The sequence below is a fragment of the Sphaerodactylus townsendi genome, linkage group LG01 (genome assembly GCF_021028975.2).
Source record: "Sphaerodactylus townsendi isolate TG3544 linkage group LG01, MPM_Stown_v2.3, whole genome shotgun sequence".
Lineage (NCBI taxonomy): Eukaryota > Metazoa > Chordata > Lepidosauria > Squamata > Sphaerodactylidae > Sphaerodactylus > Sphaerodactylus townsendi.
The window spans coordinates 157,585,109-157,608,657 of NC_059425.1; positions in this window are offsets into that span (position 1 = coordinate 157,585,109).

Below are 23,549 nucleotides of genomic sequence, written 5' to 3' on the forward strand. Positions count from 1 at the left end.
GTACAGGATTACAAATTTCCAGGTGGGGGCTGGAGATATCCAAGAATTACTATTTAACTCCACATCACAGATACCAGTTCTCCTGAAGGAAATGGCAGCTTTGGAGACTGCATTCTATGACAGCTGAAGTCCTTTCCTTTTCCAAACCCTGCCCTTTCCAAGTTCCACCCCAAAAATATCTAGGAAATTCCCAATCCAGAGATGGCAGAGTTGGCACCTAGATCCTCACTATGGTGTATTCAGTTGAGTTAAATACATTACAGGTTTCCAGTTTGGCTCCTTCAGCTGAAGTTTTTGGTGGTAATCTAAGAAGAGCTCCATTCTATCGTCTTGAAAAGCACTCCACAACTTCTTATTCGTCGATGCCTTTAGCGTAACCTGGGTTCGTCAATGTGTGTGTGTGTGGAGGTAAGAGTGGTGTCTCCTGCTCACTAAGTTCTTAACTGGAGAGCATGGAACCCAGAAGAAAGGAAAGCACCATTTCAGAACAACTCCTGAAACCCTCTAGTAATTTTTTATTGTTCACAAGTAGAACTAAAAATGCAAACAAGGATTCATTCAACCAAGGCTGATACAACCAAGTTTCAAAAGAATCGGTTCCAAGTTTCAAAAGAATCGGTTTTCATCCAGGTTCCAACATCCTCACTGCAGCATGTTTCTAGTGAAGAGGTCTAGGCCTGCCCCTTGGGTGGGGGGTGCCTGCTGTTAGGGGTGCAATTGTTAAGCTAGTACAGGGGTCTGCAATTGGCCATGTTGGCAGGGTACTGATGGGAATTGTAGTCCATGAACATCTGGAGAGCCGCAGGTTGCAGACCCTGAGCTAGCAGCACCAAAATTTCAGAGTATCTTTAGGAGATCCTCCTGATGATACCACCAAGGTTTGGTGAACTTTGGTTCATGGGGGCCAAAGTTATGGACCCTCAAATGTGTAGCCCCCATCTCCTATTAGCTCCTATTGGAAACAATATGGGATGGGGTACCCCCTTTGGGAGTCCATAGCTTTGGACCCCCTGGACCAAACTTCACAAATCCTGGGTGGTGTCAGTGGGAGACTCTCCTGATGATACCACTCAGGTTTGGTGAAGTTTGGTTCATGGGGGCCAAAGTTATGGACCCTCAAATGTGTAGCCCCCATCTCCTAATAGCTCCCATTGGAGTGTTTTTTCAGAAAGGTGCATATACAAGCAGGTCCAGGAAAATCCAGTGATAAGGTGGGGGGGGGGGGGCACCAGAAACGGGACTGATCTGTGTTCCATAGTTCGGCTGTGAGGAGATCGTGAGGGAATCTGGATATTTCAGGTGACTATCCCAGGATTAATCGCCAGAGGGATAAGAACTCAAAATGGACGCACAGCTTTAGGTAGCAGAAATTAATGCTGGAACCGAGGTGACAGGGTCTTTTACCCTCTCTCTGAGGCCTTCTAAAAATTATCTCAGTCTTTCTTACAGCTTGACTGTTGCTGTCTTCTTGGTGCGGCTGTTAGGGCCCTTCCACATGGGCCAATAAACGCAGGATAATGATGGGAAAAACCCATTTGTGTGTGTGTGTGTGTGGGGGGGGACTTCGCATGGTTCCTGTCCCTAACATGAGTCTGTCTAGTGTTTCTCCCTCCAAAACGGGTTTTACAAGAATCGCAATATCAACTATTTTTTGTTTTGCTGCAGGTTGCAAGCAAACGGCTGCCCAGGAAACGCGTTACTCGGCCACACTTTCCTGCTTTTTGAAGTCCCCACCTCGCAGCTGCATAGCCACGTGTGGGCACAGGGACGTCAGCATGGCTGTGAGGGACCATGCCTGCCTGTCCATGCAGAGGCGTGACAGCAGCCTGCATTGCTTCCGCAGGCTGTGTTCGCTGCCTCCATGGGAGGCATGCGAACGCAAAAACAAGGGAGTGGGTTACTTTATCCTGACTGCTACTTGCTCTGCCTGTGCTGTGCGGAAGGGGTCTTAGATCCACCAAAGTTACAGCTTTCTACCTGGTTCATCACCCAGCTGCAGGTGACCTTTCTGCACAGACGCTTTGAAATGTGTTGGGGCAGGAAATAAAACATTTCCTTCGAGGAGTTCTGCATTTCCCCAAAACCTTAAAACAGTCTAAATGCATCCTCTTTTCAAGCAATTCTTTGGGCTGACTTTTTTTTTCCCCAAAAAGGCTTCATTTGTGTGCTGACCCTTTAAGACACCATTTTGTGAGTTCGCTCCTTGTTTGTAGAAACCCGCTGCCGTGTTCTTGCAGCATTTCAAAGTTTTTCTGATATTTTTGAGGGGTTTAATCTTCACAGCATCAACTACAGAAGACTCCGGGAACTGCAGCATGGGGCTGTGAAGTATGAAGCACTGAATTGTCCACATACTGGGAAAAAAACAGAGAAAACCAGAAAATGGTAGCCAGGAATTGTTTCAAGGGGGCGTGTGTGAACAAAAGAGAGGATTGAAAATGTTTTACAAGTGCTTTACAAACGTTTTAGGAGACTTGTGCAGAATGGGCCAATGTTCTCCTCACAGGAACTCCTCCCCCTCAGAGAACTTTCTACTCCATGTCCCCTTAGAAATCTCTCCCATTTTTTCTCCTCAGCCACTTCCTACAGGTTCCCTTCAGGTTAAAAATAAACCCTTCCTCATAAATAACACTATGGGAGTCAGTGATGTAGGTATAGCTTTTTAATGGGGTGGGTTCGGGGAGGGGGGGCACACGCAGCTGACCAGGGAAAGAAAGCCTCACTTCTCGGCTCTCGTGAAGCAGGTTTTGAGCCCGGGAGCTCTCGCGAGAGGTGAGACTTTCTTTCCCCAGCCGGCTGGTTTGCAGCTTGCAAGCGGGCGATGCTGGCTGCCTGTGTAGGTGGCTTCCCTTAGATCTTCTGCACATGCGCCCCCCCCCCCCGCGCACTGGCCTATAGTTTTTGCAGTGCTCCTGCCACTGCTCAGTTGCCTGGACCTGGTGGGAGAAACAGCTGGAGCGGGAGGGGTGCGCAGCTGGGGCTTAGGAGCACCTGGCCCCCCCACTGGACATGTAATGGGAGGGGGGTTTAAACCCATGAAACCTCCATTTCCTACATCCCTGGTGGGAGTGCACACACAAAACGTATTCTCACTTGTGGAATATATGGTGGCTGCCAACTGCAGATGTAGATCAACATGGCTTGTATGGAAACACCACTCAAATGTTTAATTAATAAGCATGGCTTTTTTATTTATGCAACTAAGATGCAAAAATTGATAGTTCAGAATTACTCCCCCCCCCAAAAAAAACATTTGCAAAATCCAGTAAAAATGAATGTCAGTATATCTATCAGAAACAAAATGTTTTAAAAGAGGTTTCAAAGGAAATACATAATTTTTTACATTACCGGGGGAGAGATATTTATGAATGGCACAGATTGTGAACTATCAAGCTAAACCTGTGGTTTGACAGATGTCCATTGTTGATGGTACTTTAATTTTCACATTATTTTCAGATTATCCAGCACATCTTCTGCAATAAAGCTGAACAGTGATTGGAGTGATGTTATTTATTCATTTTACACTCAGTCCGAAAGCTATAAAACATTGCTCTGATGCATGTAAATAGTCTCAGGCAATTAGACCCGACTGTTTGATAAAAAATACCAAGTCTCTGCAGTTTAATAATCAAGATGCTGTGGATTTTATATCAACATTTCAAAACAAATACACATAACAAAGGAACTGGCTTGTACTGGGCCAGCAGATGTATAATGTCCAGGGTATGACTGGAAAGCATTGCTGGGGACATAAATCTGTGCTCAGGACATTTTGCCCCATAATTTTTTTTCTAATCAACAGAATAAGAGAACATCAATTGTAGGTTACTTGTTGTGGAAATATTTTAAATTGAGAATGGTATTGTCTTGATCCTGTATGATGTCCTAACTGTATTGTTACATCTGTAATGCCTACCAGAAGTGTAATGGACAAAGTACTGTGTTTAGAGTCAGAAATACTGCATTCAAATTCTCAATCAGCTATGAAGCTTGACCTTGGAACAGAGGCGTAGCTAGAGAAAATGGAGCCTGGTGCAAAATCTGAGGTTTGCGCTCTCCCCCCCCCATATGGGCAACCACCCTCCTCCACTATGACCAAAGAACACTTTTTTGCACCAGGTCATCTCAAACCCCACACTCCGTGGCGCCACAGTGGTGCAAAGCTGTGGTTAGAAAGCATGGATCCCCATGGATCCTCATGATTTTTTCCCTTGGTCACCCCAAAATCACAACCAAACCACAGCTCAAGCCCTTTACCACGTGTCTGAACATAACAATCATACATACCATGCTTTGTGGCACCGCAGTGGTGCAAAAACATGGTTGAAAAGCATGGATCCTCATGGATCCTCCTGATTTTCTCACTTAATCACTCAAAACTTACCAGCAAATCACAGCTCAAGCACTTAGCTACATGTCTGAACACAACAACCATGCATACCACGCTCCGTGGAGTTGAAGTGGCGCATAAACCAGCAAAATCCAGGTGATTTTAAACGGATCCTCGTGAATTCATATGATTTTTCCACTGGAATGAAATGAAATCACCATGAAACTATGCAGCATAGCCCCTTCCGCACACACAGAATAATGCGTTTTCAAACCACTTTCACAACTGTTTGCAAGTGGATTTTGCTATTCCGCACAGCTTCAAAGAGCACTGAAAGCAGTTTGAAAGTCCATTATTCTGCATGTGTGGAAGGAGCCTTAGTCTTAGTCTAGAGGCAACACCAAAACAATCATGGGTTGATTCCGCATGGGCCAAAAACAGCAGTGTGAAAATGGTGTAAAAGGGTTTAAAATGGTGTAAAAGGGTTTATACTGTTTTCACACCATTTTCACACCGCTGTTTTTGGCCCATGTGGAATCAGCCATGCATCTCACACTCCGTGGTGCCGGAGTGGCCCAAACACCAGCTTGAAAAGCATGGATCCTCATGGATCCTCCTGGTTTTTTCGCTTGGTCACCCCAAAATCACCACCACATCACACCTCAACCCCTTTGCCACATGTCTGAACACAGCAATCACTCCTCCCACGCTCCGTGGTGCTGTGGAGCATGGGAAGAGTGATTGTTGTATATACAGTGGTGGGAGTCAAATAATTTAACAACTGGTTCTTGTCGTGGGAGTCAAATAATTTAACAACTGGTTGTTTATCAGCACCATTTTAACAACAGGTTCTGCCGAAGTGGTGCGAACCTGCTGAATCCCACCACTGTGTATATCCTGATAAACTGTCATGGATGAAGATCATTAACTTGTGCTAACCCTACTCCAGAAGAGGTATGTGCCTGTATTTCTAAAAACACAAACATTTGTTTAATGTTCACCAAGGCAATCCATAATGTATACATGTTGTTTGAAGAAAGTAGAAAACATGATGTTTGAAGAAAGTAGAAAAACTTCAGTCATGGCAAAACACACCTTAAAGGATCACTCTTGTTCAGGACAGTGTTTGCAAGTTTTGAATTTCCTCTGTGTCACTAACTAAACTCCAACAGTCAGTTTCTAAACATAGTTCAGAACAAAATCTTCAGCTTAGACATGTCAGCATCTTGCCTCCTCACTGAGAAGAAGGGTTCTGCTGTTGTAACACAACTGGCAATCCTGTTGATGTGTGAGGCAGAATGGAATTCAAGAGCATGAACAGCTGCTCAAAGTAGATTATTTTAAAACCCACCACCAAGTAAAGCTTCCAAGACACAGAGGTCACCGATATGGTGATGAGTAACACTGTGCAGTATTTACAAAGGATCATGTTACTGCCTCTTTCTGTCTCAAACATCTGGAAAAAAACCAGCAGAGCTGACAAACCTGGCTTTTCGCCATATTTCCTAAAAATGTTTAACAGATCCAAAGAGAAGATGAAAGTTGCACTTTTAGCTACATGCTGCTAGCATTGAAGCATCTGAAGCTGAAATCAGCATCGCAACAAAAGGCCAAGAAACAAAAAAGATATAAAAAAGAGCCCTTTGGGGGTGGGCGGTATAGTAAATGGCACAGAAAAATAAATAAAATAGATAGATGTCTCTTAGCTATGTATCACAGTGGGTTTACCTAATCCAATCTTATTGCTTGGCCCTTCTTGAAATGCCTGTACTGTCTCTTCCCAAATGCAGCACAGCTCCTTATTTTGCTTGTATAGGTCGGATCTAGCCCACTGTGCATTTACAACAGGAGCATGAGGTTCTTTGGAGGTCAAGGCTGGAGTGGTGTTCTTAACTCTTCTCTCGCTGCGTTACCTGTATAACTAGACTGGAAAGATGGGCAGAAGTTGTCATGGAAGAAGAATGAGGAAAGGGAAGGCATGCTCCACCACTATTTTAAAAATTTAATTGATTTATTAAACTTATGAACCACCCTCCCCCGAAGGGCTCAGGATGGTGAACAACAAAGTAAAACAATTAAAGTCTAAAAATACATACAATAAAACCAGAATAAAACCATACTCAGAATAAAATACCATAAAAGGAGCAATATTGTAACAGATGGCAACAAAACCCCAACCCTCCTCCATGCCCACAAGAGGCATAGGGCCTTTCCCCACTCTTTTCCATCCCCCCTATGCCGCGCGCTGAGAGCATCCCAGGCGCGCCCCCGGGCGTCCCCACGACCCCGCACTCTGCGCGGGGTCATCAAAAGGCGCCCTTAAGAAGAGCGCCTGGGATGCCGCGTGCTGAGGGGGCGCGACATCAGCAGCATCAGGGCGGCTGCACTGTCGCCGCCCCTGTCGTGGGGAGTGCCCGGGGACCCTGCGCTACTCTCAAGTAGCGCAGGGCTTAAGGTAAGTGGGGAAAGGCCCCTAGATGGAATGGGGCTGATAACGATCAATCTGGCTAGTCAAATGCCTGGCGGAACAAGTCTGTTTTGCAGGCCTGTGGAAACTTTGCAAGTCCCGCAGGGCCCTGATCTCTCTAGAGAGCCTGTTCCACCAGGTAGGGGCCAGGGCTGTAAAAGCCCTGGCCTTTGTAGAGGCCAGACAGATGTCCTTCGGGCCAGGGACCACTAATAGGTTCTCCTCCAAGGAGTGGAGGGACCTAGCAGTGCAATACAGGGAGATGTGGTCCCTCAGGTATGTAGGCCCAAGGCCACTTATAACCTTAAAGGTTAAAACCAATACTTTGAACATGACCCGGAACTCGATGGGCAGCCACTGCAAATGGTATAGGACCAGCGTAATCTGGTCCTGGCTAGATGCTCCAGTAAGGAGTCTGGCTGCCGCATATTGCGCAAGTTTCAGTTTCTGGATCACAGTCAAAGGTAGGCCAGCATAAAGCGAGTTACAATAATCAAGCCTGGAGGTGACCGCTGCATGGATCACTGTGGCCAGGTCAGAATGGGAGAGCTATGGGGCCAGTTGCTGTGCCTGACGCAAATGGTGGAACGCTACCTGGGCTATCCGAGTAACCTGGGCCTCAAGTGACAGTATTGGGTCCAAAGTCACTCCCAGGCTTCTGACAGATGAGACTAAATGCAAAGCTTTGCCGTCTAGCGTAGGCAGGCAAAAGTCCACAGGTCGCTCCCCTCGACCTCTTGCTTCTTGCTTTCCCACTGCAGTTTCCAGCACCACCATATTGCATTTTCTGCAGTTAATCTGGGATTGGAAATCCTAGGTTTGCACCTTCCATGGGACTAAAAACTTTGTATATTTATCAGTAAGCAACAATGAGGAAAACAAATTCTGTGATTAAGTTTGGTGTAGTAGTTAAAGGGTCTTGGACTAGTATCTGAGAGAACCATGTTTGAATCCCAACTCATACCAAGGAGACTCACTAGGGAATCTTGGGGCCAGTTTCTCAGCCTAACCTACCTCACAGGGTTGTTGTGAGGATTAAATGGTGAAGTGGAGAACAGTGTGAGCTGATTTGGGTCCCCATTGGGGAGAAAGTTAATAAATAGTCAATAAATCTAATTTTCAGAATCGTTCAAAGCCCCCCCCCCCTCAAATTTTGTATTAGAGTTCAAGCTCTAGTGAATACAAATTTGGAAGAACATCTTTTTCCTAAATATTTGGACTGCTTTCTCATGAAAATCCTCCCAAATTAAGAAATAATTTCTCATACGAGTGGAAGAAATTAGTAGACAGTGGAGTTGGTTTTTCACCAATTATTTCCTAAAGGAAATAATTTTGCTGAATATTAATTAGAAAGAAAAGTCCCAATACTGGAATACCTCAGTGAGAAATCTTAAGTGTTTGGGAAAATTGCAGTATTTCCCCCTTCATATTAATTAACATGCATACTGGGGAGTTTCAGATGAACTATCAGTCACAGTTACCTGACCAGTTATCTCACCAGGAAAACAGCATTTGCTGTATAAACAGGGTGTAATATACCTGCTGTGATATTTATTTATTATCGTTATTTTATTAAAATATTTATACTCCAGCTATCTCTGTGGCTCAAGAAGAAGAAGAGGAGGAGGAGGAGGAGGAGTTTGGATTTATATCCCCCCTTTCTCTCCTATAGGAGACTCAAAGGGGCTAAAAAACCTCCTTGCCCTTCCCCCCTCACAACAAACACCCTGTGGTAGGTGGGGCTGAGAGAACTCCAAGGTCACCCAGCTGGCGTGTGTGGGAGTGCACAGGCTAATCTGAATTCCCCAGATAAGCCTCCACAGCTCAGGTGGCAGAGCTGGGAATTAAACCCGGTTCCTCCAGATTAGATACATGACCTATAGAATGTTGAAAATAAAGGGGAATAAAATAAGGGATAATAAAAGGCCACTTGGTAGTAATTTGGCAATACAAAATAACTACAGCCAAGGGGACCTTTGTGCCGTATGCCTTAAGTGGGAATAGGGATGAAGTGCAAGCAGAGAATTGAGAAACTATGTGGGAAGAAGGTGAGCTCAGGGTCTGGAGGCAAACTGGTTAAAGCAACAGGTAGGGCAGGGTTATGCCACCAAGTTCCAGTAAAACAAAGATTCCCTCTGACCCCTCCCCCCCGATATCACCCAGAAGCCACACAAATATCATATCAAAACAAACTGCTCAATTTGCCTAGCCCCCTGAACCCCCAGGATGATCAGGGTCCCCTGAGGGTTGTCAGTGGCTCTTCATCAGAGGACTAAGAGAAGTAGAGCAAGAAATCAACTGAAAATTCAGTCACAGGCTTAATGGAACAAATATAAATTGAGCAGTTGTGAAAAGGGAGTCTAATCGGAAAGGGAAAGCTATGGAAACAACACTGGGGTTGTTGCCATGAAACAGAAGCAAAGGAATTCTGGACGCAGGGTGAACAAGATCCAACAGGTTAGAGCAGTGATGGAGAACCTTTTCAAGACTGAGTGCCCAAATTGCAACCCAAAACCCACTTATTTATCGCAAAGTGCCAACATGGCAATTTAGCCTGAATACTAAGGTTTTAGTTTAGAAATAAACGGTTGGCTCCGAGGCGTGCGTTACTCAGGAGTAAGCTTGGTGGTAGTCAGTGGCTTTTCTTTGAAGCAACCATGCAACTCTTCCAACTGGTGAATCGTGACCCTAAGAGGGTTTACTCAGAAGTAAGCCCCATTGCCAGCAACCAAGCTTACTACCAAGTAAAGGATCACGCTTTAGTTCTTCGCATGAAAATCTGTAGTGGGGTTTAACAGTGCTTACCAGGGTTACCTCTACACATCAAGCGTTCCCGCTTAAAACCTAGGACTTAGGTTTAATGCTAATAATTTAGCCCAGAGGCCCATGCCAGCCTAGATGGATGTGTGTGTGGGGGGGACTCTGTGTGTGCCCACAGAAAGGGCTCCGAGTGCCACCTCTGGCACCCGTGCCATAGGTTCGCCACCACTGGGTTAGAGAGATCAAGGCTGTGCTTGAATTGGGAGCTCCTGTCTATTGGTCAAATTAATATATTTCATATATTAATATATTTCACATATTAATTTGAGCAAGCCAGCTAAACCTTCCAATGCAGGTGTCACATGTGTTATTCAATTAACGAAGAGAGTTCATTAAAACAGCACACATTACTAATCGCTTAAGAAACCTGGTACCTGAATTAAAAATTGATATTTACTTATTATCTTATCATTCAAAGGTACATTTTCCCCTTTATCTTCTATTTTAGGGTACTACTAACTAAAAATATTTCACATGGAAATAACTTAGGTCTGCTCAAAGACTACTGGGAACATCTCTCCTTCATTTGCAACAGGAGCATGAGATCTTTCCTCCACATCAAGCCTTTTATTTGTGTACAGTTTTCTGTACCAAATATGAATTCTCTATGGGTTTATCATCACATTTACTTAAAAAAACCCTTAACTGATTACATCTGTTACAAACTCATATTGTAGGTTTTTAAAAAAGAAGAGAAAAACACTGACCTGCCTGCCCAATCTGTGATGCATACCATGTGGTGTCAAAATTGTAATTAAATACAGTGCAACGCAAATCAGGTCCTGCAAATGTTAATCTCATTATCACCTTCTCAGAGCTGCTTTGCCAGAGAAAGTAACAGCTATTATAGTTTGCTGCTCACCCAATCAGAATATTAAATTAATCAGTATGGTCCTGACACAACGATTGCCGATGCACTTAATCTTGCTTTGCACATAGCACATGGAATGGGGCTGTGGGGAGGGTGGGTAGGTAGATGACAAGACATCACGATACTCTTCATGAAGCTGGATATATTTTCATGAATATTGCTGGTGATGCCGTATTGTAGGATGTTTATATGTGGTAATGTATTTTGGATATAGGAAAAGTTTGTCAAAGGCTCTACAACAGGTTCTAAATTTCTAAATTTCCTATCATCTGCCTTTCCTTCTGTTTTTTTCCCCTTCTCCTGAGCAAGGGATATTGTTTGTTTATTTTCCAAAAATAACGGCCCCAGAATCAACTGGGCCGTAATTGCGACAGGGGGCAGGGTACATGGTGAGCTACGGAGGAGTGAGCATGTGTGCCCTGGGCCGGCTGTGCGGCTGAGCCACAGCCGGCCTGATCGTGTGATGCGCATGAGTGTTGGGGTGGAGCACGCTTGCTATATATTAGGCAGCATGCAGTTGCTCCGCCCTTCTTCGACACCTGGAGCAAACTGACCCACCCTCTGTCCCTATTTGGGCAGGGTTTTGTGCTGCTCACTTTGTCGCAGCCTTGGCGGTTTGGGCAGAGGAGCACATCTTTAGGGGGAGGCCGAGCTTGCGTGCCGGTCTTCCCCGTGGTTGGGGGCCTCCACAAGAGGCTTGGGGTGGAGTAGTCTCATGGCGCATGCCACGGAGGCCTCTGCAATTTGAGCCTGACACCTCAGCAGTAAGGGGAACACAGCGGGCAGGCACCTTGGTGGCCCAGTACCTCCTGTCTTCCCCAGTATGGATTGGGGTGTGGTCCTGAGGTCAGCCATGGGTGCTGAACGGCCACAAAACGGATGCGCTCCTCTTGCTTGCCCAGCTTCTGCCTCAATAAAGGGCTGCGGCCCAATTTCATTCCAAGATGTGTCCTGTGGTTATTCACCAGATGGAACCTCTGCACATCTGGGCACAACTATACAACTATCTAACAAAAAAAGCCAGTTTTTATTTGGTGGGTCGGGTGATTTCCCATGTGACCCAATCAGAGTCTAGGATGCATGTGATTTGTGAATAATCCTGAAGGTGGGCTGGTCTGGATGGGAGACCCTCTTTTTCATACTGCAGGAGGCTTATTGTGTCCCTTTCTGTCACTGTCTTCTGTCAGCGCATGAAGACTTTTCTGCTTTATTTGGCATGCCCTCACTGCCTCTTGTTTAGATAGATAGACAGACGGATGGACGGACGGACGGACGGACGGACGGACGGACGGACGGACGGACAGACAGATTTGTGTGTATGTAAAGTGCCTGTCAAGTTGCAGTTGACATATGGTGATTCCAGAAAGGGGCTTTCAAGGCACTTGAGATATAGAGGTGGGTTGCCATTGCCGCCTTCTGCAGAGTCTTTCATTGGTAGTTTCCCTTCCAAGTACTGATTCTGCTTAGCTTTTGAGATTTGATGAGATCAGACTATGCCATACTACATTGCCTCAGATAGGTGTACACAAACACACACACACACACACACACACACCACCTAAGATGGTCAATTATATAAAACAAAATAATATAAAACAAACAAAACAAAAATAAATAATACACAGTTAAGCAAGTCTGAATGAGAGACCTCTTATGCACATGTTCATTGACAGGAATTTGGGGGCAGGGGTAGGGACAGGCCATAGTGTTTTGGGCCAGTTCTAGAGTGTTGTCTCAGACTGCCAATGAAATGACATCTTTTGGTTTCTGTCAGAAGTAACATTATCCTATCATTTCGTAACATTCCCCCTCACTGGTCTAGGAAGGACTAATATAGTTTGACCTTGTTGTCAGTCACTCTAAGCTTGACTTTGTCAGGAAAGAACAGGATAAAAATTGAATAAAAATAAAATAAAGCACAGAACTGAGGTAATCATGGGATCAATTTTCATTAAACCCAGGTTCTGGCCAATAAAACAGGTTAGAGGCATTTTGGAGGTGAGTTCTGTGGGAACTCCCCCCCCCCCCACAAGGCTTTTAAAAAAGGCATCAACCCATTTTATTTGGCCCATGCAGAATGACCCTATGATAACAGGGTCCATAATGGAGACACAACCAGAATTTTACAGTTTTGAGTCCATGCCCTGCCTCTAGTTTACTCTGCTATGACTTTCATGATGGAAGAAAGAAAAGATATAAACATAAGAAAAAAGTATGAACTAATCAACAAGGAAGCTTACATTACTGTCATGGAATCCCAGCACACTGTAGCCTCTTCTGAGATGTTCATTTAGATGAAAAAGTCCTATTCTTACCCCACTTAAGAAGAAGAAGAAGAAGAAGAAGAAGAAGAAGAAGAAGAAGAAGAAGAAGAAGAAGAAGAAGAAGAGGAGGAGGAGGAGGAGGAGGAGGAGGAGGAGGAGTTTGGATTTATATCCCCCCTTTCTCTCCTGCAGGAGACTCAAAGGGGCCTACAATCTCCTTGCCCTTCCCCCCTCACAACAAACACCCTGTGAGGTAGGTGGGGCTGAGAGAGCTCCGAGAAGCTGTGACTAGCCCAAGGTCACCCAGCTGGCGTGCGTGGGAGTGCACAGACTAATCTGAATTCCCCAAATAAGCCTCTGCAGCTCAGGTGGCAGAGCTGGGAATCAAACCCGGTTCCTCCAGATTAGATACACGAGCTCTTAACCTCCTACGCCACTGCTGCTTAACAGTAAGTGTCACTTAACAAGTAACAGTAAGTGTCACTTATGGAAACATCAGCATGTTTTAGAAAAACTCATCCTGAATTCTGGTCTTTGAGGAACATCTGATGAACCTCTGAGGAACATAGGTTTCATTGGATGATAGTTGGGAAATCAGTGAGCAGTCTTTAAAAGGCAATGGGTTTATTATAGGCAAAATGTTAACGTCCACATTTCAGCACTTTCTGCTTAAGCAAAAGCTGGGCATTTTTTAGAAACAAACCATGTGAGCCTGCTTAACAACCTTAACAGCATGTAGCTGGAAATGAGAAACTCCCTAACTATTTTCAAAACCTGAAATTAATGTGGAAAATCTCTTTCTCAGGAACTTACTCAGACAGCATCATGGGACCCAATCAAATAACTTTCAGTTCTTTAGCTATTGGGTCTGAGTGACAGAACAACCAGGCTTTGTTATCATTTCCTCTGTATATTGTAACTGGTGCCATTTAGTTCTTCTTCAACAGCCTGTTGCCCTATCGCTGAACTACTGTAGTTTGTATTTTAATATTGTGGAAACATTGTGAGCTACCTAAAGAGTCCTATCAAGACATGAGACATAAATATTAAAAAATATGTAATTATGGATGTGTCAGCAGCAATTAAGGTGTAAGTCCCATTAATTTTTTGTAAGTATATATGTGTTTAAAAGTGCAATCCTATGAAGCCTTTAAAGTCATTTTTTTCTGCATAACATTGCACTGTCTCTGATCTCAAGTTGTGATAGTGCTTAACTCTGAACTGTGTAACTTCTCCTCAATTTTATTATTAGCCATGCAGTCCTGTACAGAGTTACCCCCATTATACAGACACATGAATCTATCGGTGAGTTCCGCAGGGCCTGCAAGACTGAGCTGTTCTGCCGGGCCTTTGGGGAGGCTGGCTGCTGATGGCTCCCCCTCCTTTATAACATCAGTGGATCCTGCCGTCCCCTTCCCCCTTTTCTTTTAGGGGACTTGATAGTAGGTGCCATTTATCATGTTGATTTTAGTATGTTGCGTTTTAATGGGATGGGGTTTTACTTTATATAGAGCCAGGAAACTAATGGGTTTTAGTTTTTAGTCTTATGTGCTCTATTTATGTTTGTGCTGTTCACCACCCTGAGCCCTCCGGGGGAGGGCGGTATAAATGAATGAATGAATGAATGAATGAATGAATGAATGAATGAATGAATGAATGAATGAATGAATAATATGGTCCATCAATAAGTCTTTTCACAGCTCACCCTTCCTCAAGGGAGCTCAGGACAGTACACATCATTCTCCTTCCCTTGATTTTATCCTCACAACAACCATGTGAGATAGGCTGACAGTGCACGACAGACCCAAGATCACCCAGCAACAGGGGCAGAGCAAGGGGGGAACGGTGCCCAGGGAATGCATGTGCCCTGTGCTCCACTATGCCCCAGAATGCCCATGCCCCGGAACACCCATGCCCATGTCATATCCATGCGCTGGGCATGCCTGGGGCATTCTACACACCCTGTCCTGTTGGCACTACGCCACTGCCCAGCAAACTTCACAACAGATTAGGAATTTGGATCTGAGTGTCACGGATCCTGGTCCAACACTACACCATGCTGGCTCTTATCAACTCTGAGTGGCAGTAGCTTTACAGGGCCTGCGGTAGAAATGTTTTACACCAACAACTATGAAAATGTTTAACTAGAGATGCTGCGAAGTGAAGCTGGGGCCCTCTGAATACAAAGCAGATGCTCTAAGCATAGTGGAAATAAAGCACACTGAGATGAAAAGCTTACATCACTATTCTTTGGGACCCTGAGAAGACAATCCCTGAAACTAGATTTTCCTTGCTAGCCTCCCATAAGGTTAGGTTCTGTATTCTAGGATAAATAATGACCCAGCTCAACAGAACTTTCTGTCCTGGCTTGCTTATGATAGCCCCAGCTTCTCAGCATTTTTGTCTGAGCCAAACATGGACTAGGAAAAATGAGCATGATGTACCCACAAGAGTCATACCTTGAATATGCATAGAACTTATAATGGCAGACCTCTGTGTGAATTCCTTTGCAAAATGGCAGGTGTTTTCTTGATGGGTACATAGTACGGTCCTCAGGATTGTTTAAAATTAGAGTAGTTCCACTGAATATCATTAGTGCTGCTCCCTGAATAAGTGGTGAAAACACTATGGCCATATGCAGATGATTCATGCTTAAACCCCCGCACAGAGGCCATTGTGCAGCAATAATAATCAATATTCATGTGATCCTTTTAATAATTTATTATAATAAATATTTATACAACATACATGATGAGGCAATATAAATGTTTTAGTGGCACACATCAGAAATCGCTGCATTATTTAGGAGCGATGAAGCCACAAGTAAGTTGTATGTGTCATCCCCAATGCGTCCTGTGAAAACTTTGACACCGTGGCATCTTTTGCATAGACCTTGTGTGCTACAAAAGTACCATTTTGGGGAAACTTCTGAGATGCTGACAATAATTTTATCCCCAAAACACTCCTTGAATGAAAGCCTGTCTCTTCTCTCTGTGGTTTGTTCTGATAGCTCCTTGTTTGGAAAGAGCAACAGACTAAACAGATTTCTTTATTTTAACAATGGTATGGTGTGACATTTTTTTCAAATAGTATCCTCAGCTTTTCAGCATTAATCAGTTTAAGCACATACATAATCAGAGGACCTACTCAGTGCTGAAGAAACCTTAATACCCTGGGAAATCCTCCTGAAATCCTAAGCGAATAAACACACTTAAGATTATTTACAATAATGTATGGCCATTAGCATTCCGTTTTCGAATACAGTTACCTGGAAATATTGTTCATTGAAATCAATGAAACTTTCAAGTAACTGTGAGAATTTACAATGGGCAGCCAGCCATGATGTGGTATCTACACTCACAGAATGCAAGGTAATTTAATAGAAGGTATAAGATTGGCTCCAGACTAATGTTTCTTCAAGTACAAGAAAAAAAATTCAGGGCATTTGGAACTGCTGCCAGAGATGGGGATATAGTCCCTTGGCCTGTGGAAATGTTAGTCTGTATCCAAGGTATATTTTCCTTTCCACCAGGAATACAGACTCCATTTTTCTGTAGACTGCATTTGTCCATCTTACCATTACCACAATGGTGACATTATTTAATCATTTATTCAATTTATTTAAAGAATTAATATGTAATCTGATGTCAATTTGAGGAGGCTAACCAAGCAGCAACCAGTTACAAACATTTAAAACGATGTAAGAGCCATAAAACAATTTAAAAAAACCCAAAAGATATATTTGTAGCAGAAAAGCCAGGTGTCCTGTGTTAGTAAAAGACCTCCTGCTCCCACCAGCTCTACCTGGCACTGCTCAGCTGGGTGGCAAGGGGACACAGCAGGGAGAAATGTGGGGAGGGGCAGCAATTTGCATTCCCAGGGAGGCCATGATGGGTGTGACCCAGTAGTGGCTTAACCACGTTGGGCAATATTCTAGCATTCATCCAAAATGTTACAGTTAAACGATAGAATTTGGGGTGAATTCTAGAGTGAAACAGTGTCACCACTTCTGGATTGCACCAGAAATGACTCAATGACGCCCTTCTCCCACAAGTGCGTCACTTGCTAGTTGCCAGCCTTTTGCTAGCAACCCTAATAAACACACAAAGAAACACGCAGCCCACACTGCCAAAACAGTTGATCTCCACAAAATGTCCTTTGAGATGAAACCTTTTTACATCCCTCCCTGAATGAGGCAAGTGAAACCACACTCTGCACCCACCTTGGTAAGCCACACTAAAGCATGGATTTACCAACAGTAAAAGCCCATTTACCTGACTGGAAATTTACCAGACTGGAAATATTGATGGGAAGGTACCCATCTGAAGAAAACATCTTTAGAATGGTCATTAGCATTCTCACAAATCATAAACTCAGGTCCAGAGGCAAAGCTGACCATAGCAGACAGTGGTAGAGAGGGATATTTCCTTTTATTTATTTTTTTAATTTGGAGGGGTATGTCTAATAGTATTCCTTTCTCTTCCCTCCCCCCAATCTTTAAAAACCTTCTGTAGAAAGTATTTATGTATGAAGACTCTACAGTCTGGCTCATTTGTTTTCTCTTTTCTCTTTCTACTTTTACAACTGCATGACAGCCAAGGGAACATACTACCTATAAGACAAAGCAGTTATTAACCCATCACATGGGCAAATAACTGCTGATGCCAATGCTTTGCAAAAAGGCTCAGAAACATAATTCTAATATCTCTGCCTCCAAGCCCCCAAGCCTCACTGTGTGCATTTTAAAAAATTATAATGTGGAGAGTTTATAATATGCAGAGTTTCTTTGAGGTGACAGGCGAACAGCATGATTCCATGAATATGTATAGTGTGCTTGAAAAAAAATAAATTAACAGGGACCAGCCACTCCAGTGACCCACTTACTTAGACTGTCATTGATGAGTGTGATAGGAAGGTTCTGTAAGATTGGAACCTCCATGACAGGTTTTTTCTGCCAATCAGTGTGTTCAGATTACTCAACTCACCCCATGGCAGCTAGATAATTAATCACTACATTGTCAATACTGACATAAAACCAGACATTATAATTGATTGATTGCTTGCAATTCTTAAGGCAGAAAGTGCAAGTTCAAAAATGGAAGGCACTCGGAGCAGCACAACAGTCAGATCATAAAGCGCTGTGGCATGAGCATAAAGGATGTGGCGAGGGGAATCAGGGGGAAGTGAGGTTCATGATTCCTTGGCATATGTCTCACTGTCCACACATGATCAGGGTGTGTGTGTGTGTTTGTGTATGGTGCATGTATATTTGAAGTGCAGAGAGAGAGAGCATATACAAAAATATACATATTTATATATACATTGCTCAAGATAGTGCCTAAGAGAATAGTAGACAATGAAATCATTAAAATATTACCTTTATTTACTTGTTTGTTTGTTTATTATTAGTTTTGCTAATAATATTTAAAACTTAATTTAAAAACATATATAAAACCCTTAATAAGTAGTAAATTTAAAACACAACCAATCCATACAAAATAACAGGACAGATAGCAGACCATAACATTACAGAATAGATAGCAGACAATAAAATCTTCAACTCTACCTCTCCTGAGAGGAGGATCAGGCATTGATGGTATCAGTCAGTTGTTATGACATAAACATAGCTAAATATCTATGGAGATATTGAGAATAGCATTGCCAGGTCTTCCACTCTGTTGGGAAACCTCTAACTCAGTAGCCTCTGTCCATTGCTGACAGTTGCTAGAATAGTGTTTGTGTGTGTGGATGGGGATGGGGATTGGGGTGGGGGGGCGATGCTGCACAAACCCAGAAGTGATATCACTGCATTGTGGCAGTGCTTTTGGATTCCACCATGGTAATATAGTAAAAGCACAGAGAATTGGGGAATTCTTTAACGTCATCCTGACACAACGACATCCTTTCTAGGTTTGTACCAAAAGTGCAGGCCATGTTGCATGCTCACAGTTTACTGATTTGCTTGGATTACTTTATGTCTCCAGGTCATCATTGTGCGAGTGGTCTTTCAGCATTCCAAATCAGCTGTGTTCTTGTGCATGTGCGACCTTTGCATCTCCACATTTGGAGGTGCACTCAGTCAGTAGCAGTCATCATGCCAGTGTGTGTTCAGGATATACTTCCTGCATTCTTCTGAAGAACTTCCTCCTTCAGTGAGGTCAAGGACAGCCAGATTTGTTTCACTTTGAGAAAAAGATGCTTTTGTTGAAGAACCAAACGGATATCAGGAAACCCACCAGCAGGCACCATGTTGGCGATCACTGCAATACAGCAGTCATTTACAACTGGATTCCCCTGTGTGGGCAAGTCAATCCAGTTACGAATAATTACTATAGTTCAATGATAACACAATATCCCAATAATGTGTGGATAAGGCAAACATAGTGGAAAGACACTCTACATGTACTCAAGAGCACTCTTGTGTTCATATTACTTCAGGCATTCTTGGCAGAGTCTTGAGGGAAAAGAAGTCCTCTCAGGACATTGTTGATGCACTTCCACAGAATGGCAGGCAAAAGTTCAGGTCTCACAACACCCAACTGCCACATTCTGTTGCTGAAAGCATTTTTAAGGTTTATGCCTTTGGTGTGCTGAGTATTTCTTTCTGACCTATTGAGAATATGCAGGAGATATATTTTCCCTGCTGGAATTAAAGCACAGCTGCAGCTCTTATGCTAACTCATCCATGAACATCTTCCACCATCCCCACTGCTTCATGTGCATCTATATATTTTCAAGAATGGAGTCTAACACAGCCATTCTTTGCAGTGACTGAAACAGACTCTGAGAGTGTCTGAGCACAGTGCACGGTTCTGAATGAATCAAAATTTAATTCTAGCCACCATGAACTCAGTCCCCTTAAAGACATGGATATTCTACTCCACTGCATAATTCAGGACATAGTAAGGTGTAATTCTGCTTAGGATCATACTGTCAGATTGCTAAACCAAAAGCAATATGACAGACATAGATAGATAGATAGATAGATAGATAGATAGATAGATAGATAGATAGATAGATAGATAGATAGATAGATAGATAGATAGATAGATAGATAGATAGATAGATAGATAGATAGATAGATAGATAGATAGATAGATAGATAGATAGATAGATAGATGAGACCAACTCAGCTGGAAGCTGGTGAGAAGTTAGATGATTTTAATTCATTCTATAGATCACTGTGTTTTTCTTTTTAAAAACTTTCAGGTATACAATAATACAATACAATAATATACTGCCCCATTTCAGTTTTTGCATCTCCCTTGCACAAATCTAACCCGTGACTCTCCATTTGTGTGCTGTTTTCTGTTTCCTCACACCAAATATTTTCTGTAAAATGTAAGCGTTTTCCAGTGATGTCAGTGCATGATTAGCATTCTATATTCTATGCATAAAATAACATACATTAGATATATAAATGCCATACAAAAGGTGTATAAAAACAATTCGGCATGAGTCTACGAGTCTAGGGTGGATTCCACTTGGGCCAAAAACAGAGGTGTGAAAACGGTGTAAAAGAGTTTACACCATTTTCACACTGTTTTCACACTATTTATTTATTTATTGGTTCCACTTTTATACCGCCCTCCCCCTCAGCCTACCTATGTCATACATAAGTGTTGTTGTTTTTTAACCAGAAATGTTGTGGTGCCAAATGTGACACCACAGGTGTTTAAATTATTTCTCCCTGGGGGCATCGGAAAGGGGAGCAGGGATTCCCTGTCCCCACTAGGAAAAAGGGACTTCTAACTCCTAATAATATCATCAAGAATTAGACAGAGTGCCCAATATTTGGAATTAAAATTTCAAAAATTCTGGATAAATCTACTGTTTTGGGCCCTTGCAGAATTCGCCTAGGACTCTTAACACTTAAAACAGAACTGAAACCATTGACAAAAATTGTTATGTCTCAAAGAGTCAGGAGTCGGAGGAACAAAACATGGTACTTTATTTCAAAGCTGCTACTCACACATAGCCTAAAATCACTCTGCAGCTGTGCTCAATATAACACACCTACTGATTACCAATTCCAGTGCAACAGCTGCAGACTCTTAAAACAATACAGTACCTCACAATCAATACAATACATTACACCCCTTCCCCCTAACTCCTGTAATAATCTGGTAGGGATTCTCTTTCGCTTCAAGAGATGCGTCTCAGCTCCCGCTCCTGGCTCCTCGAGTCTGTATGTTTGTTCCTGGTTCTGCAAAACAATTGGACTCCGCTTTGCTGTTTCCTTTATCCTGCATCCTCCATCCTGTGTGCCCCCTAACGCCCCAGGTTTCCTCTGGAGACAATTCGGACTATTTACTCGCTTCCTCATCCTGCAGCTCCATCTGCCCCTTAACGCCTCTAGATTCGGGAGGATTCCTGCCATAGGGTTCCTGATCTACTGTTGGACCCTGGCACTTCCTTCTTCCTTACTTGGCGGTCCCAACATGTTCTGCGGATCACCCGCCCCTCTTCAGTTTCCACCCTATAAAGACAAAGAGGCCCTGTCGCTGCTGCCTCACAACTGCTGGGACCCAACATGGACCTGCTCCATAATTCTCCCGGACATTACACACGCATCATCCCTTATCAAAATGTCCCCGAGAGTGCTTTCAACACCCTGATCTTCTTTCCGTGGACCGATCATCAACTGAATGCGGGATGCATTCGGTCCAGCAGCGTTGTAAAGTTTCCGATTCATTAGCAACTCCGCAGGACTCCTCCCGTGGCTGTGCCACGGTGTTATGTGCTGTGTTAACAAAATTACGCCAACCGAATGCCAATCCCCTCTACTATTCGCTGCAATGCATCCTTTCAAGTTGTACGCACCATCCTTTCTGCCTGCCCATTCAGTAGCGGATGAAAGGGGCCGAGGTAACCTGGCGAATAACACCGTGGCCAGGAATACTCTAAACTCCTTGGATACAAACGCTGTCCAATTATCCGATACGACCGTATCCGGAAGGCCATGGGTAGCAAATAACTTACGCAGTGCCCTAATAACTGTTTATGATGTCATTGACATTACTGGCACTACTTCTAGCCATTTGGAATATGAGTCCACTACGATGAGAAACACCTGGCCTTGGAAAGGCCCTGCAAAATCAATATGTACCCTTGACCACGGTGTTTGTGGACTCCCATTGATAGGTAGGGGCCTGAGGTGGGGCAGGTCGCGTTATCTGACACTCCCTGCACCTGGCCACCCATTCTTCTATTTCACTATCCATCTTTGGCCACCACACATAACTTCTGGGGCAATGCCTTCATTCTCACTATTCCGGGGTGCCCTACATGTAAGGCCTCCAGCACCCTAATCCTTAAAGCTGCTGGGATCACTACTCTATTTCCCCACAGTAAGCACCCCTTGTGGACAGATATCTCGTGCTGCCTCATTCCAAATGGTCTGAATTTTTCCTCTAACTTACCCAATGGCCAACCCTTCCATGCCCAATTCAAAACTCGGGCAAGCACTGGGTCCTTAGCTGACCTTTCTGCTATTTCTGCCGCTTGCACTGGAGGCTCTGATAACTTGATTCCAACATCAAAACCTCCAAAAGTGGGGAATGATCTTCCTCCTCCCTTTGTACTGGCAAGCGACTCAACGCATCTACATGACCAATTTTCTTTCCCGACTGGTGCTGCAAGACATAATCATATGCATTCAGGAACATTGCCCACCGCAGCATTCTAGGGGACAATATCTGTGGTGTCTGGCGCTCTGAGGAAAATAATCCCAACAGCGGCTTATGGTCTGTAACAATCATAAATGGTCGCCCATACACGTAATCATGAAACTTCTTAACCCCAGCCACTATTGCTAATGCCTCCTTATCAATTTGCGCGTAATTTCGCTCCGGTGTAGACAGCGGCCTAGAATATAACGCAATTGGAGGTTCCCGCATGTCCTCCAATTGATGGCTCAACACTGCTTCACCTCCATACGGTGAGGCATCGCACGCGAAAATTAATGGCTTCCTCTCATCAAAATGAACCAATACACTTTCTGATGACAACAATCGTTTGACATCTCGGAATGCCTTCTCATGCTGACTTGTCCACTGCCACACTGCCCGTTTATCTAATAAACGGTGCAGTGGCTCGCATTGTGGCCTTATGCTTTAAGAATGAATGGTAAAAATTTAGCAATCCCAAAAATGCCTGTAACTCTTGCTTTGACTGTGGTGCTGGGGCATCCTGGATGGCCCTCACCTTTGCTGATGTCGGGTGGATTCCCCTTGCATCTACCATGTATCCCAAAAACTCTACTTGCGCTACTCCAAACATGCATTTTTCGCGCTTAACGCGCAACCCTACATCTGAGAAGCACTGCAGTACTTTCCGTACCCGTGTCATCAGTTCCTCCTCAGTTGCACCCACTATCAAGACATCATCAAAATATGGTATGACTCCCGGCAAGTTTTTTAATATTTCTTCCATCAAGCTCTGGAATATCCCAGGAGCTACGCTCACTCCAAATTGCAGCCGCTTTACTCTGAATGCCCCCCTGTGAGTCACTATCGTCTGGGCTTCTGCAGTGGCATCATCCACTTCCAGCTGTTGGTATCCCTGCGCTAGATCTAATTTTGCAAAACCTTTCCCCTGCCAATGTTGCTAACAACTGACTGACAACTGGCGCACAGATACGGATGTTTCTGCAATGCCTTGTTAATTGTGCACTTATAATCAGCACAAATCGCACATCCCCATTGGCCTTCAGGGGGGTCACAATTGGAGTTTCCCATTTTGCATTTACCACTGGCTCCAATATTCCCTGTTCCAATAACCGATCTAGTTCTGCAT